The 16467-nt window shown below is 44.8% G+C and overlaps 1 protein-coding gene across 6 annotated transcripts in view; it reads right to left on the bottom strand.

Moving 5' to 3' along the window:
• LOC135090724 (SET and MYND domain-containing protein 4-like) overlaps window positions 1–9479 on the bottom strand; it is a 67041-nt gene extending 57562 nt beyond the window's left edge. For 4 of the 6 annotated variants that reach the window (XM_063987753.1, XM_063987747.1, XM_063987750.1 and 1 more), the window contains exon 1: window positions 8921–9478. The gene's annotated coding sequence lies outside the window, so the exon portion shown is untranslated. Of the gene's footprint in view, window positions 1–8920 lie in introns of all 6 variants that reach the window. The other 2 variants (XM_063987748.1, XM_063987749.1) reach the window with 1 other exon arrangement.
• Between the last annotated feature and the right edge of the window lie 6988 nt (window positions 9480–16467).

Here is a 16467-nt window from a genome sequence, read left to right as displayed (position 1 = left end):
TATTTTACTTGTTTTATTTGTTTTGTTTATTCATTCATTTATTTTCAGTGGAGTTAACTTTGTTTGGTCTTATTTATTCTTTTTATTTATTTATTTATTTTTCCTCCTGCTAAATTTCTGTGGTTTATTATCAAGTGTGTTTATATCTATAGGTGTCTGTTTATTCTGTTTATTTTATTTGTTTATTTATTCATTCATTTATTTGTATTGGAGTTAAGTCTAAGTGTTACGACAGGTGACAGGAGGGGAGGTAAGGCCTGCTGCTGAGCTGGCGTGAACGCGAGACCCTTACTGCAGGATCCCTAGCGTGTAATGCGGAATTAAGTACCTTACGCGATTAAGTAACTGATATGATGAGATGCGTCTTGGGTCAGTACTCTTAACTCCTTCACTGCTGTTTGCTATTTCCTTAAACATTAACCACTCTGAGTCATCTCTTCCTGTCCTACAGCGACCTGCAAACATTGTATTGGCTACAAATTGTATAAATCTATTCTTATTTTATCTCCTTTTTTTGGAGATGCTTATAAAGATTCCATGTATTGTTTTTAGTAGTGTGAATTGTTGAATACTACAGTGAAAGGGTTAAACGTGACGCCATTTCATTTCGACTTCTTTTTGATACGCTGAAGTGGAACTTGCTAGGGTTTCTGAGTGTATTTTCATGATTATAGCGTTTTCATGAAATTAATTATATTTGTGGCCTCTGGCTAGAAATATTACTCACGCGAGCATCAAGTGTTTAAAAATACGGGTTTTGTTTAATGATTCCAAGAGCATTTTCATGATTCTAGTGATGATTCAGTAAAAAGATGCCAGTTAATCGTATTTGTGGCCTCTAAAAACAGCCGTCATGAGATAGAGAGAGGGAGAGGGACCACAATGTGTTTAAGAATAAGGAATTTGTTGAGGGATTCCAAGTGTATTTTTGGTTCTCGTTTAAGGAATCCAAGTGTATTTTTGGTTCTCGTTTAAGGAATCTAAGTGTATTTTTGGGTCTCGTTTAAGGAATCCAAGTGTATTTTTGGGTCTCGTTTAAGGAATCCAAGTGTATTTTTGGGTCTCGTTTAAGGAATCCAAGTGTATTTTTGGGTCTCGTTTAAGGAATCCAAGTGTATTTTTGGGTCTCGTTTAAGGAATCCAAGTGTATTTTCATGATTACAGTGATGACCTAATGAAAGGAAACCAATTAATCATATTCGTGGCCTCAGAAAGTAGTAGTCATGAGAGAGAGGGAGAGAGAGACCAGTGTTTAAGAATATGGGCACTGCTGAGGGATTTCCAAGTATATTTTCATGATTCTAATAGCAAGTTAGTGAGAGAAAACAGCCAAGGGACCTCGATTAATCATGTTTGTGGCCTCTGGAAATGGTCACAGGAACTCTTGAGCGTTAAAAAATAAGAGTTTTGTTTAAGGATTTCCAAGTGTATTTTTATGATTCTAATAACAAGTTAGTGAGAGAAAACAGCCAAGGGACCTCGATTAATCATGTTTGTGGCCTCTGGAAATGGTCACACAGCTAAGTGTTTAAGAATAAAAAAGCCTTGGTGTATTGAAGAGGAAGGAACTGATATGCTGAGACGAAACTAGGGCAGATTGAAATACTAGTAGTCCTTATTATGGAATCTCTAGCGTGTCTCTCAGTAAAGTACAGAGTTATCTTTAGTAACTGGATATCATGAGATGTGTCTACGAATACGATGCACATGAGAGAGAGAGAGAGAGAGAGAGAGAGAGAGAGAGAGAGAGAGAGAGAGAGAGAGAGAGAGAGAGAGAGAGAGAGAGAGAGAGAGAGAGAGAGAGAGAGAGAGAGAGAGTGTGTGTGTGTGTGTGTGTGTGTGTGTGTGTGTGTGTGTGTGTGTGTGTGTGTGTGTGTGTGTGTGTGTGTGTGTGTGTGTGTGTGTGTTTCCACTTTCACTAATGTAAAGAACATGAATTATGAAAGATAGCAGGATGTGTGTGTGTGTCTGTGTATGAGAGAGAGAGAGAGAGAGAGAGAGAGAGAGAGAGAGAGAGAGAGAGAGAGAGAGAGAGAGAGAGAGAGAGAGAGAGAGAGAGAGAGAGAGAGAGAGAGAGAGAGAGAGAGAGAGAGTTAATATTTCCACAAGTGTAAAGAAGTACGTGAGTGTTGAAAGAGTTTGAGATGAAAGACGAGATTAAGCCATCATCATCATCATCATCATCATCATCATCATCATCAGCATCATTATAATCATCCTTTTTTTCATTTACTTATTCATTTATTTATTTTTGAGTCCATAAACCATTGTGCTATTGGTGTCGATGACTTGGTTAAGAATTCATTAGTTTATACAAATACAGTCATATTCATACTCGTAAGCTGCTGAAAGAAAGATGTGCTCACACCATTAATTATTCCAGTGTCGTTCGGCCGGATCATGTAATTTCAAGTGTAAAAAAAGTGTTCCGTGTAATACGAAGCCTTTTTACAACACTGCCATTGTGACACTTACTGGTGAACACAATGCACTCAACACGGCGTTCACAGGTGACGCCAATACACACTGACACAGATAATAATAATAATAATAATAATAATAATAATAATAATAATAATAATAATAATAATAGTAATAATAATAATAATAAACAATAAAGTAAGTGACAAGTGCGCGCGCACACACACACACACACACACACACACACACACACACACACACACACACACACACACACACACACACACGGACAGAAATACCGATTAAAAGAACAACTAAAAACTATCCTCCATAAAAAGGGAGCACAGAGAGAGAGAGAGAGAGAGAGAGAGAGAGAGAGAGAGAGAGAGAGAGAGAGAGAGAGAGAGAGAGAGAGAGAGAGAGAGAGAGAGAGAGAGAGTTATCACATACAGACACAGTACCATACATAACACCCACCCACCCAAACACACACACACACACACACACAACCAATAAAGAACCACGAGGCAAAAAAAAAAAAAAAAAGACTAAATATAAAAGTCACCCCAATAAAAAAATATATATACCCTAAAAAAGAAAACGAGACTCAAGCTTAGCGAGCCACACAGTTTCTCTCAACGCACGAACGCCTGGAGCCGACAAACATAACAAAGTGAACGTAGCTTTTTCCCCCCGCACTGCCTGGGACGCGAGAGGAAGCCGTAATGTCAGGCAGCAGCGGGGACCTCTTTCACCTTCCCCCGTGCCGCTGTCAAGGGTTCAAAGGCGGGGGAGGCGCGGGAAGCAGCGAGATGGTGGGAAGGAAAGGAGGAGAGGAAGGCGGTGATGTAATGGTAAGGAATGAAGGCTGTGTGTGGGTGATTGGGTGCGTGAGAGAGAGAGAGAGAGAGAGAGAGAGAGAGAGAGAGAGAGAGAGAGAGAGAGAGAGAGAGAGAGAGAGAGAGAGAGAGAGATTGTACCTTACCACACTCACATCATATAATGTTGATTTGCACTCTACCCTGATAACTTACACTTCTTTCTCACAATCCACAAGTCAAAGGAAGTGTAACCAGGATGGACAGCTTAGAGAGAACGCCCTTCCTTACAGAACTGTACATTACCACACTCACATACGTAATTTCCCTTGCACTCTATCCTTATAATTTGTACTCCTTCCTCACAATCCACAGTCAAGGGAGGTGTAACAAGACTGAACAGCTTAGAAGGAAGAACTGCCTTGGAGAATCGTACCTTGCCAGACTCACACGATATGTTTTCTTGCTCTCTATCCTGATAACCTGTCCTCCTTCCTCACAATCCACAGTCAAGGGAGGTGTAACAAGAATGAACAGCTGAGAAAGGAAGAACAGGAAGAAGAACCGTCTGCCTTACCACACTCACATAATGTCCCTTGCTCTCTATTCTGATAACTTATACTGTTTTCTTTCTTACAAGCCACAAGTGGAAGGAAGCGCAGCAAGAGAGAACAGTTTAGAAGGAAGAGTTGTCTGGCCAGTGAACACGTCCGCGCCGCATAATGCTGAGCTAACACAATGTGAAAACTTTGCATACGAAAGATAAACACTTCTGCTTCCACTCAACGACGTTAGAGAGAGAGAGAGAGAGAGAGAGAGAGAGAGAGAGAGAGAGAGAGAGAGAGAGAGAGAGAGAGAGAGAGAGAGAGAGAGAGAATGTGCATGTGTTTCATTCGCAAAAACTACAATTCAGGAGAGCAAAAACTCTAATTCAGAGAGAGAGAGAGAGAGAGAGAGAGAGAGAGAGAGAGAGAGAGAGAGAGAGAGAGAGAGAGAGAGAGAGAGAGAGAGAGAAAGTATTTTAATTCACAAAACTCCTATTCAAACTGAAGCCCCGACAGATTACAGTATTAACACACACACACACACACACACACACACACACACGGAAGCTCAGCCACGCGGGATTAAGCCACCACAATCGTCGCTCCAAAACTCACTCACTCGATCCCTTTAACACGTAGCCTTGACAATAATCGCCTGCGTGTAATTCCATAGCAAAAACTTGTATATAAAATCTTATCTAGGGAAACGCCCAGACTCGCGTGTGGATTATGGGAAAAAATATACCGTTTGGTCGCATCAGGAGAGGAAGGAAGGATGTTAAGGGTAATCATTAGAAAGAATGCCACGAGGTCTGTCTTAATTACAGAGAATAATTATCCCCATTTTCTTCCGCAAAGTAGGTCAGACTTAAGGAATAAGAGGAAGAAAGGGTTAATAAGGGATAATAACACTTACTCCACTCCTATATGTTTTAAAATTAGATGAAAATTAGATGGTTATTCAGGTAATTGCTTCTCCCACCGCCCTGCTACTGCGCCTGGGAGACTGCGCCTGGGAAACTGCGCTGCTTCAAAAACGTAGCGAGAGAGAGGATGGGGGTGAAAAAATGTTATCTCACACAACGAGGAAATTGAAAGTAGTTATACCGCACCCAAGATAATAATGATGATGGGGTGATGATGATGATGATGATGATGATGATGATGATGATGATGATGATGATGATGATGACGCACCGACAACAGGAACACCACCACCACCACTACCACCACCAACAACAACATCAAGGAGGAGGAGGAGGAGGAAAGAAAGAGTAGGAACAGGAGGAACAAAAAAGTATGAAAACAAATGAGATAAGTAGAGGAAAGAACAAGAAAAAAAGGAGAAGAAGAAGAAGAAGAAGAAGAAGAAGAAGAAGAAGAAGAAGAAGAAGAAAAGGAAGGAAGTGGAGAGGGAACAAACATTGCAAAAAAAGTATGAAAACAAATGAGATAAGTAGAGGAAAGAACAAGAAAAAAAGGAGACGAAGGAGGAGGAGGAGGAGGAGGAGGAATACAAAGGAATACAAAGGAAAGCCAAACAGCAACAGACCTTTTGGTCCTTGCAAAGGCTGTTTGGTAACTACTTCTAACTAGCTACAGGGAAGAGAGACAGGACAGCATAGCAGAAGGCTCCTCCCCACCCACCACTCCCTCCAGCTTGCGCTGGCATGGAGGAGGAGGAGGAGGAGGAGGAGGAGGAGGAGGAGGAGGAGGAGGAGGAAGACGACGACGACGAGGACTAGGAGGACGAGGACGAGGACGAGGAGGAGGAGGAGGGGGTGGAGGAGGAGGAGGAGGAGGAGGAGGAGGAGGAGGAGGAAGACGACGACGACGAGGACTAGGAGGACGAGGACGAGGACGAGGAGGAGGAGGAGGGGGTGGAGGGATAAACATTGCAAAAAAAAATATGAAAATAAATTAGATAAGTAGATGAAAGAACAAGAAAAAAAGGTGAAGAAGAAGAAGAAGAAGAAGAAGAAGAAGAAGAAGAAGAAGAAGGAGGAGGAGGAGGAGGAGGAGGAGGAGGAGGTGGAGGAGGAAGAGGAAGAGGAAGAGGAAGAGGAGGAGGAGGAGGAGGAGGAGGAGGAGGAGGAGGAGGAGGAGGAAGAGCAAGTGCCTGCAGTGTGCACCAGCCAATAGGGAAAGACAACACTGCCATTCCAATCCCAGACCAGAGCGGGAACAACCCACCCTATTTTTTTCCCTCCCAGCCTCGCGACGCATGGGGATCACGCGCCCATCACCCCCTACCCCCCCTTGATAACGCCTCGCTGGACCTAACCCCTACCCACCCACACCCCTGCCCCTATCCTCCCCACCCTCTCCCCTGGCCCCTAACCTTCCAACAACTCCCCCATTCCTTCCCCACTCCATCCCCTGTCCCCTTCCCTCCCAGCTCCTGCCCCAGTCTCCTACCATCCCTAATCTCTCCCTCCTTCCCTTTCCTCCCGGCCCTCTCTCCCCTCCCTAGGCCACACCCAACTCTTCACTCCTCTCCTCCCTCCCCTGCCGCTCCTCTTTTCCTCTCTTCCCTTCTGCCTGTCTCGTTCCAGCGTCGGTAGAAGCGGATTGAAGTGGATATCAAACAGCAACAGACGTAACCTGATCTAGTTAAGCTGTTTATCTTCAGTACTCTTGACTATAAGAGAAGAAATAGCTACTGTGTAAAGGAAATGTGTATTGCTGGTGTTTGTATGAATGGACGGCTTTGAATCAATCTTGTCTTGGCTTAAGGTGTAAAGGAAATGTGTATTGTAGGTGTTTGTATGAATGGACGGCTTTGAATCAATCTTGTCTTAAAGTGTTAGTTAATATGGTGAGGCGATGTGTGTGTGTACAGTAAGTAGATAGTGTGTACCGTATTTGTAAACGCTTTATCCTCCCATCAGATATATTTTCAAAGGCCACGAAGATCAATAGCCTTGTTTTAATGAGCATTTTTCCTATTGATGATGCAGAATCCTCGTTGAAGTATCAGCAGAATCATGAAAGCATCCTTGAAAACATCAATAATTTCCACTAAAGGCCACTCGATGTCAGAGATAAGCCGAGGAAATGTTTTAGGGTACAGTCCCGTGTCCTTTTAAAAATTTAGACCAAAGAAGAATTCCCGAGTGAAGTGCGGCCGCGTTCCTCGGGTTACGGCGGTGTGGGAGGGTGTTGTGGCGCTGGATGAGGTGTGGGTACCGCGGGACAAGCGATCACTGTGGTCAGGCCCTAGACGGCGGTGGGGGTGGTGCACTGTACGCATACACATACACAACCTTAGCTGGCTGACGTCATGTGTAAACAAACAGAGATGAGACGCGGCAGACTTCCCTCCCTTCACGCGCTGACGCCACCTCCTCCTTTTGGTACTCGCTGTCTGTTGACTAATACAGCTTCAAGGTCCTGCTTTAAGGTTATCCGATCTTATTAACCCCTTGTGTACATGATTCTTTTGTTATGACATATTGCGATGCGTGCGTGCGTGCGTGCGTGCTCTCTCTCTCTCTCTCTCTCTCTCTCTCTCTCTCTCTCTCTCTCTCTCTCTCTCTCTCTCTCTGTTCGTGTCGGTGTGTGTGCGCGCGTGACATAAAACTGCCCTTTGAAGATAGCTTATCGAGAGAGAGAGAGAGAGAGAGAGAGAGAGAGAGAGAGAGAGAGAGAGAGAGAGAGAGAGAGAGAGAGAGAGAGAGAGAGAGAGTTTATTTACTTAGAATGACTTATGGTTTTCATCGTCGTATTAAGACAGCCATAATTTGCAGAGTGTATCAGAGAACACGACAGTCTGGCCAGCACCAAAATGGAACCGATTTTAATGTTTTGGTCCTGCGTTCAACAGAGTAACCTTTATAAGCAAAAGTATTCGATATCAACATTATTTTCTCGTTTATTTATTTTTTTTTCGTATTCCTCTCTAACACTATTTTTTCTCTCGTATTCAAAGCTAACATTATTTTCCTTTCTGTAATAAAGATGTAATTTACTTCTCACATTTATTTTCAAAACTATCTTTACTTTTTTTCCCTTCCATACTCAACACCAATTTCCATATTCCAAATTAATGTAACATTATTTCGCTACGAGAGGCCACAGCAACACGCGTGAGGCGCACCGCTCCAAACACGGCTGGCTGCATGGGTAATGTACGTACTCCCCTCCAATCAGCAAATCCAAATTGACAGATCATTACCCTCCATCACCCTGGAGCACCACCACGCCTCGCCATTCACAGTTTCCCTGAAGCCCACACGGGACGTGGCTTGGTGATAACTGTCAATTACTGCACGTTTATGGAAGGCAAGGCAACAATTAACCTGAGGCGAGTCATCGCTGACTCAAGCCCTCGGCAAGGAATAGATTCGCTGAAGCCATGTGGTCTGAAACACTCGATTCTGCCAACAGGAAGATACATAAAGTGTGAAGCGGAAAGGCGGCAGGCAAGAGGCTTTGAGATGAATGGAAGGTGGCATCTGGCAGCCTCCCCTGGCTGGCACTCCTCCCAAAATAGTGACACCGGTGCCGTCCCGACATCTCTGGTGGCTTCGGAAGCAAGACACGTGTTGGACAAAGCAAGGAATATATTAATACCACGCACACAAACCGTTGTATTCGACACACACAACGTATGCCGACAGAAACAGTAAATCCCGGGTAAATATGGGCGTGTAATGGCGTGGGGCGGTGATCAGGAGGCGGATGGTGGTGGCGGAGAAATATCGAATGCAGCCCAACACACGGACAGCACTGCGGCAGTAGCGTTAGCGTGCTCGAGAAGCCTCCGAGATACTAAGCTTATGCAACTCTTAAACCATTGATCTCAGCCTCCTAGGCCCAACTGCGACTCACGACAGCTGGGGGTCTCGTAATTCCAATGATCCATACTCTGAAACCCTCGTGAACCCTCCCCACCGTGACTCGTCAAGGAAAACCACCCCGGAAAAGTACCCTCATCTGACAGGCCCCATTCCTTTTGCAGCACTACTCCGCCCCTACTGTGAGCCGCGAGCCGCTGCCTGGTAGATATATTGACCACACCCAGCCAACCTGATGACCCTAACCCTAGCTCATGAGGCAGCCCGGGGCCATGGGGGGTCAGCCGTACCCACGCAGTGCTTGTACTGGTGAAGATGATACCCTACACACACCCACCTTTCCTTTCCTCCTGAAGTGATGCAGAGGGCAGCCTTGGGTGACTGTGGGATGCTGAGGGAGCTGCGGGAGGTCTGGCAAGGGCTGGTTAGGGCCGGGAGGCGAGGGCGTGGCGGGAAGTCTTCACTGTAGGCACTAGAAGCACCGACTGGGCACACTTTCCCTCGTGCCCTCTTCTACACCACCGCTACCCTGTCACGGGAACACTCTAGACTTTTCTCCCCGGATAAAAATAGCCGCGAGGAACGGAGTGTGCTCGCAGGTGGGAGATGGTCAGGCTACAGAATGAACGGAGTGGAGGCGCTTGATACCTACTGACGGAGGCCACGAAATTATTATTTTACGTTACCACTACAGATTGGAGGACGCCGCTAAATAATTACATGCGACGCTAGCTAAGAGTGAATTGCTGGCGGGTCATGTACGCCAGGCGAGGTTTGAAATAGGCTCGGTGCGCGGTAAATATGATGTGCAGAAGGTGGTTGAGGCGGTGGTGGCTGAGAGGGGCAGAGCACACGTCCACCCGACCCGACACTCCAGACACGACTGCCATTGCTCGCCGCAGCCGCTGGCTGGGACGCGCGGCCTGGCAGGGATGGGCGGCTGGTGTAGGAGTATGGAACCTCCCTCCCCGCGCCTCCTTCCTGTTTTTTTCCCATCTTTTTTGCTTCCCCCTGTAGTATGAATGTAAGTGCCCAGTTCCAGGCAGCGAGATGGGAGGATACGTGTGTGTGTTTGTGTGTGTAAGGAAAATAACTCTTCCCACCCACCTACCTCCAATCTACCTACCTACACACACACACACACACACACACACACACACTTTAAGAAAATACGGAGCGGCAATTAGGCAAAGTAGCGGTGCAGTCACAGCGTGCGTACCTTCAGTGGTATCCCCGGAAGAGGAAGAGGAGTACAGAGTGTCCTCCTTAACAATCATGGTGTCAGGCGTGTGATGGGACTCCCTCCAAGGCTCCTCACTCCAGACACAACGGTGGTGCGCGCTCAGGTACACAACACGACACAACACTACACAACACGTGATTCACCACTGTCTCATCTAATCTGTGGTGTTGTGACCAGATAAGGACCTTGTGGCTTAAGTGAGATATACATTAAATAAAGGAAATGACAGCATGAGGAATATGTAAGGGGAATGATACAAAGGGAATGTTATGACGTGAATTATTGTACTGGAAAAATGAAACCTGATCCTAACTTAAGATAACCTAACATGAGCTAACGAATCAACCCTAACCTAACCTTATGTAACTCAACCTAACTTAACCTAAGCTAACCTAACATAACCTAACGCATTCTAACAGTCACCTCACCTAATCTAACTTAATTAACCTAACTTGACCTAACTAAACGTATCCTAACCTAACCTAAACTAACCTAAGCTAACCTAATATAACCTAACGTATTCTAACAGTCACCTCACCTAATCTAATCTAACTTAATTAACCTAACTTGACCTAACTAAACGTATCCTAACCTAACCTAAACTAACCTAAGCTAACCCAATTTTACCTAACCTATCCTGAACTAATCCAAAGTAACCAAATTAACATACCCTAATGTAAGCTAACTGAACCTAATCAATTCTTCTCTTAATCTAAAAACTATCATTATTTTCCAGTGACAATTTCTTTCCGACACATACCGCCACCATTTCAGGGGGAGAGGAAAGGAGAGAGGGGACATTTTTCACCGAGCACCCATCAGCATACATATGTAAAGGCCTCGAGTGTGTGGGGAAGGCAGCAGCTGGGTCCCCTTTCCTGAGGTCACTGGTGAAATGGGTCACGCCACCTGTATGTGTGTGTGTGTGTGTGTGTGTGTGTGTGTGTGGAGCGAGGGTAGCGAGGTGAGGCGCCCGGGGCCTGCTGTGTTGTGGCTGGCCTTTACGAGCTCCCAGTCTGTTGTCGCTCGTTTGTCTCCACTGCTTCTCCTTCTGTTCGTCCTCTATACTGTTTTTTGCTTCTACTCTTCTTGTTTTTTATCTTCTTGTTATTGTTGCTGTTGCTGTTGCTGTTGCTGTTCTTTTGCTGCTTCTGCTTCTTCATCCCACTCCTTCTCCTCCTTCTCCTGCTCCTCCCTCTTTTCATTCTTCTTCTTCTTCTTCTTATGTTGTGACGTCTAACGCTTCGTATCGCTCCTTGCATCCTGTTATTATCGCACCTTTCCCTCCTCTTGTTTTCTTCACTTATTCCTCCTTCATCTACCAACTGCGTGTAATTCCGTACTTTTCACTTATTTCATTTAATTTTCCAACGGCATGACGTCCCGTTCGTGTTATTTCCGCAGCATTAGAACATTCTGTCATTCCTCTCACCAACTCTACTTCTTCCACTGATACCATCCACTGTTCTCCTCGACCTCGATCTTTGCTTTCTCCTGGCGGCTCTTGTGTCTACAGATATCGCGTGCTCCTGAACGAGGGCAGTGTGTCTCTATTACTAACTATGTATGTGATGCACGAAGAGGCTGCTCTAGGAAGGAGCCACCTGTACGCAAAGCCGCCATCAGATACCCAGGACACACCACGCACCCTCACCCACACACTCTCTGGTATGAATACAGTGATCCTCCTGCCTTGATGTGCGACAGTAATGAAAAGAGCGAAATAAATAATAAGGAAAAATATGTGCAAAAATAATGGCCGATAAGTACATCAGTCAGTGAGAGAATAGTAAGGAGAGGGGCTGGCCGACCCGTCTGTCCTATGTATCCTGGGGCACACCGTTACTCACAAGGTCGCAGCTCTAGGACGCGGCCTGCTGAGGAGGTCAACGTGATAGCTATCCTGGTGAAGCTTAGTACTTGGTTGTAATGGCTAGTTTGCTCGCTCGTTGCTCCTACTACTCAGTTTATATGGGTCTGTCTTGTTTTTTTATTTTTTTTTAACTCATTTTTTTAAGGGATATTGTTCATTATTAAATTGTTTCCCATTCAACTTCCTTAGAACGCGACATTTAAGTGGAATTTTTCTTTGGTGAAGCTCAGTACTGGGTTGCCATAGGTATTCTGTTCACTCACTGCTCGTACTGATCAACTTGTGTGGCTCCGTCAAACTAATCTTTCTCACTTTCCAACCCATTTTTTTTTCTTTTTTTTTTTTTTTGGGGGGGGATGGTATTGTTGATTAGTATATTGTTTCCTACTCAGCTTCTCTAGAACGCAACACTGAAGTGGAGGTGAGATGTTCTTTCTTCTCTCTCTCCTTTTTTAATCTCACATTCGGTGTTCTTTAAAATAAGCGGCATTACCACAAAACCTGAGCCTTACCAAGAACAATATAAAAGGAAGAGCATATTTTCAAAGTGGACATCTCTCAGCAAAGAGAAAACAAGTGAAGACATGTGCAGGTAAAAATTAATAATGATAAACTTACGGGTAATCTCAAAGTAATAATATCTTTTGAGCTTAAGGGAGGCTGGCCAAGAACTGTCAAATTTGAAAAAAAAAAGAAAAAAAAGGCTAAAATATTACGTTATTGTTGTGTTTTGTTAGTACAGCAACACGCAATATTTCAGCAGGGTGGCGGTTGTCTTGTTTTGAAGGCGCAGCGTTAAAGATGTAAGCTAGACCGTCAATTTTCACCACATCCCCTTTAAATCCATGACTGGCGTGCTGTACTTCTTAACTGCACGCCGCTGCCTTACGCCCGCGTCCCCGTCACGACACTCTTGCCCCTTGCCCCGCACACCGCCCACCACAACCTCTGACCAAGACAAACACTTTGCTGACACCCACTGCATCTGAACACTCCGGAACACGTGGCCTGTGTGTTCACTATTTTCCTAAGGCTACAGAGAAGGTTGATCAGGTTTCTATGCATCTCTTCAAATAATGGTGCTGACTGCCTCCTTGCGTATTCCTATCTTCCCATTCTCCTCTCAATACACTGGCCTGTACTTGGAAGCACTTTGGGGTTCTGAAAGAGATCGAGACAAGACTTCGAAATATCTGACACCACTACTCTCTCTCTCTCTCTCTCTCTCTCTCTCTCTCTCTCTCTCTCTCTCTCACATAAAATGACATGAAGCACCACTGCCTCGTCACTCCCTAATTACCACATTCTAACCAACGCACCTTTGCAAGATTATCACGACCAAATGTTTGCTGGTGAGTGTGGCGCCACTTGCTGTACCTCATCTCCTGTGCAACATTTCTCTGACGTGTGAGGTGAAGTGTTTCCGAGGATTATACACCGAGATTACAAGAGTTCTACGTTTTCTGTTGGTGGATTACGTCAGTCACGAGGTGAAAGAAGACGTAGGTGACATCACGGCCATCAAAGGAAGGGGAAAAGAAGATTCACTAAAATAATACGACTGGTGAGTATCATTTTGTACCTCGAAATTAAGTGACGTCTCCATGCTTCCACTCTCTCGACACCGAAACAGCGCGAGTTATAAGGCACCAAAGGAAGGGAGGAGAGAACTACAGGAATAAACGATTTGGTAAGTATGATATTGTGGCTTGAAATTACGTGATACCTCAGCACCGAAACAGCGAGAGTTACAAGGTACCAGCGGGAGGGGAAAAGAAGCTCCACTGAAACAATAAGACTGGTGAGAATAATTTTGTAGGCCGAAATTATGTGATACCACCATTCACTCTCTCAGCACCGAAACAGCGAGAGTTACAAGGCACCAAAGGAAGGGGGAAAGAAGCTCCACCGAAACAATAAGACTGGTGAGAATAAGTAGGTGGAAATGAGGTGTTAGCAGCAACTAAGCAAGCCAAGGTAAGGCCAGTAAAATCATACGATCTCACCTCAATTAAACTAAAGCAGGTACATTATTATATTGAGTTTCGAAACATGTCAATATTGAGTTTCCTTATGTTTCCTACCCATCTGTCTTGCTCTAGTCTAACATAACTAACATAAAAGGTGTGCACAGGTAATCAAACAGCCAATTGCTACTAACCGCTACTCGTACTAAAAAAATATATATATTCTCAAGTTTCGAAACATGTCACCTCTGAATTTCCTTACGTTTCCTGCCCATTTGTCTTACCGTGCCTAACATAACTAGCATAAAAGGTGTGCACAGGTAATAAAAGTCTATTGCTACTAACTGCTACTCGTACAAAAAATAAATACATAAATAAATAAATAAATAAAAATGATGCATTCAGGTAAGGTTTCACAGTAATAACATAATGGCAGCAAATGTTAGGGAGGACTGGATGTGTGTGGGATATGAAATGCCCCGCAGCATCAGAGGCCACTGAAAGGCTGAGTGAAGGCTTGGAAAGGACACTGAAGACTTGGTTAAGATAAGCTGTAAGGACGCGAGGGGGGTGTCCTTTAGAGAACCCATTCCGGTAATCAGGCGCCGTAAGATGTATAGATGCGTGAGGGTGTTCTTGCGCTCCACAACCTCTGAGAAGTAGGTCAACCCAAAGGAACACAAAGGAGGAAAAAAGTTACCCATCAGAAGCCTGATAATGTTACACTACCTAATTCAAAGTAAGATATGTAAGATAGTGAATGAATGGTGGTTAGTGAGAGGCTTAGGGAGTCACACCTATACGGGACCAGCTCAAGATACAAACTTTTAGCAAGGAGGACAAACACATGATGCCATTTAAATCGAGAGATGCTGGATGATAAAAACAAAGACTGGAGGCGAATGTCGAGGCTTGGGGGGACACACCTATACGGGACCAGCTCAGGACACAAACTTTTAGCAAGGAGGACAAACACATGATGCCATTTAAATCGAGAGATGTTTCATAGTAAAAGCAAAGAGCAAAAACAGGAGGCGAATGTCGAGACTTGGGAGAGCACACCTCCACAGGACCAGTTTAAGACGCAATCGTTTAGCAAGGAGGGCAAATACATGACTGCAGATCCATTGTCTTACAGGACTATAAGAATTCCAAGGCAAGTAGAATTATGCAGCTAATATAATATACTGAACAGACATGTGGCAAAGAAGACTAAATAGCAAAAAACACAGGAGGAAATGCTCACTCCCCGATCAGCCGTGTCACGCAGAAAATTATGACACTTATACTAGAAAGTCTTAGAAATGGTTGCTCATTGTTGACAGCGAGTGGATGAGTGGAGGCAGAAGAATAGCCAGGCAATCTGATCCCAGGTGCACAGAATCAAAGGTACGTGCCTTATGGGGCTCAGGTCACGGTGAGGAGAAAACATGAAGTAATAATTCAGCAATATATGAAGGCGGGTGGAGGAGTGACAGAGGCGAATCCTGAGCGAGAGTTTCGGCACCTTTATGCGGGAGAGCGATGGCTGCATTAGTGTCCGCATGACGCACACCGGGGGAAGATTAGCAAGATATATTACTGTAGACATCGCCTTGCTGAGTGTCACAAGAATTAAAGCTGGCAAGATTCAGGCATTTCTCATGTCAACATGTTTTCTTACTCGTCCTTGAGATGTGAGAACCAACAGCAGCTGCGGGATCCATGAGGTGGCGGCTGTGATGAATGGGCGGCGGCGGTGCCAGGGTCAGCCGGTGCGGGCTGGGGCACTGCCAGGACAGACAGGTGTCGGGCGTGTGGGCGTCACTCTCAGGCACAACAATTACAACGCGAAAAAAGTAATTCAAGGAGCAAATCACGAAGCACAGCAATTACATTTAACATAGAAAAACAAAAACAAAACAAAAAAGAAAAAAACATTTGAATAGACAACGAACCAGAACAGGAAGAGGAGGAGGAGGAGGAGGAGGAGGAGGAGGAAGAGGAAAAGAAATAACAGAAGGAGAGAGAGAAAAAAAAATATCATACTGTTTAAACTTTGCATTGCGATAGTGAACAGGAGCCTTAAGTGTCGCAGTGTGTGGGGCGCCCTTCACTTCCCACCACCCTTATCACCTCGAGGACACAGGGCAGGGAGACGCTGTGGGGCGTGACTGTGGCTCAAGGGGGAATGTTCTCGAGGAGGGAGGGAGGGAGGAAGGGAGGGAAAGAGGGAAAGAGTGAGAGAAGGAAGGAAGAATCGAAGGCAGGGAGGGAGGAAAGGAAGGAATAGAAAAAGAAAGAAAAAAGAAAGAAAATTAATAAATAAAGAATGGAAGGAAGAAAAAATAACAGGGCATGAGCAAGTCAAAGCATGAGTCAACTAGATAAAAGATGAACTTTTGAATTAAGTGAATGAATCTCCCTTGCTGGAATATTAATGAATCCATAAAGTAATAATGTTAATACGGCTTAAAAAAGAAAAAAAAAAAGTAAAATGTATTAAATCGTCGAGGAATAAATTTTTAAGAGAGAGAGAGAGAGAGAGAGAGAGAGAGAGAGAGAGAGAGAGAGAGAGAGAGAGAGAGAGAGAGAGAGAGAGAGACTCGAAACTCGCAAGAAGAAAAATGGAGAGAGTTAGCGAATATCTTGACGGAAATACTGCAGCAACATGTAAGGGTGTATATATAGGGCCGCCTCACCCTCTGCACCACTCCTCCCCTATAGATAAACTGTTACCTGCTACCTGGGGATCGGATGGGCGGTGGGCGGTGGGGGGGGGGAGGGGAACCAGCGTCGCACGGAGCAATGAACAGAGAGCT

The sequence above is a fragment of the Scylla paramamosain genome, chromosome 35 (assembly GCF_035594125.1).
Source record: "Scylla paramamosain isolate STU-SP2022 chromosome 35, ASM3559412v1, whole genome shotgun sequence".
NCBI lineage: Eukaryota > Metazoa > Arthropoda > Malacostraca > Decapoda > Portunidae > Scylla > Scylla paramamosain.
This window is presented reverse-complemented; position numbering and strand designations above follow the sequence as displayed.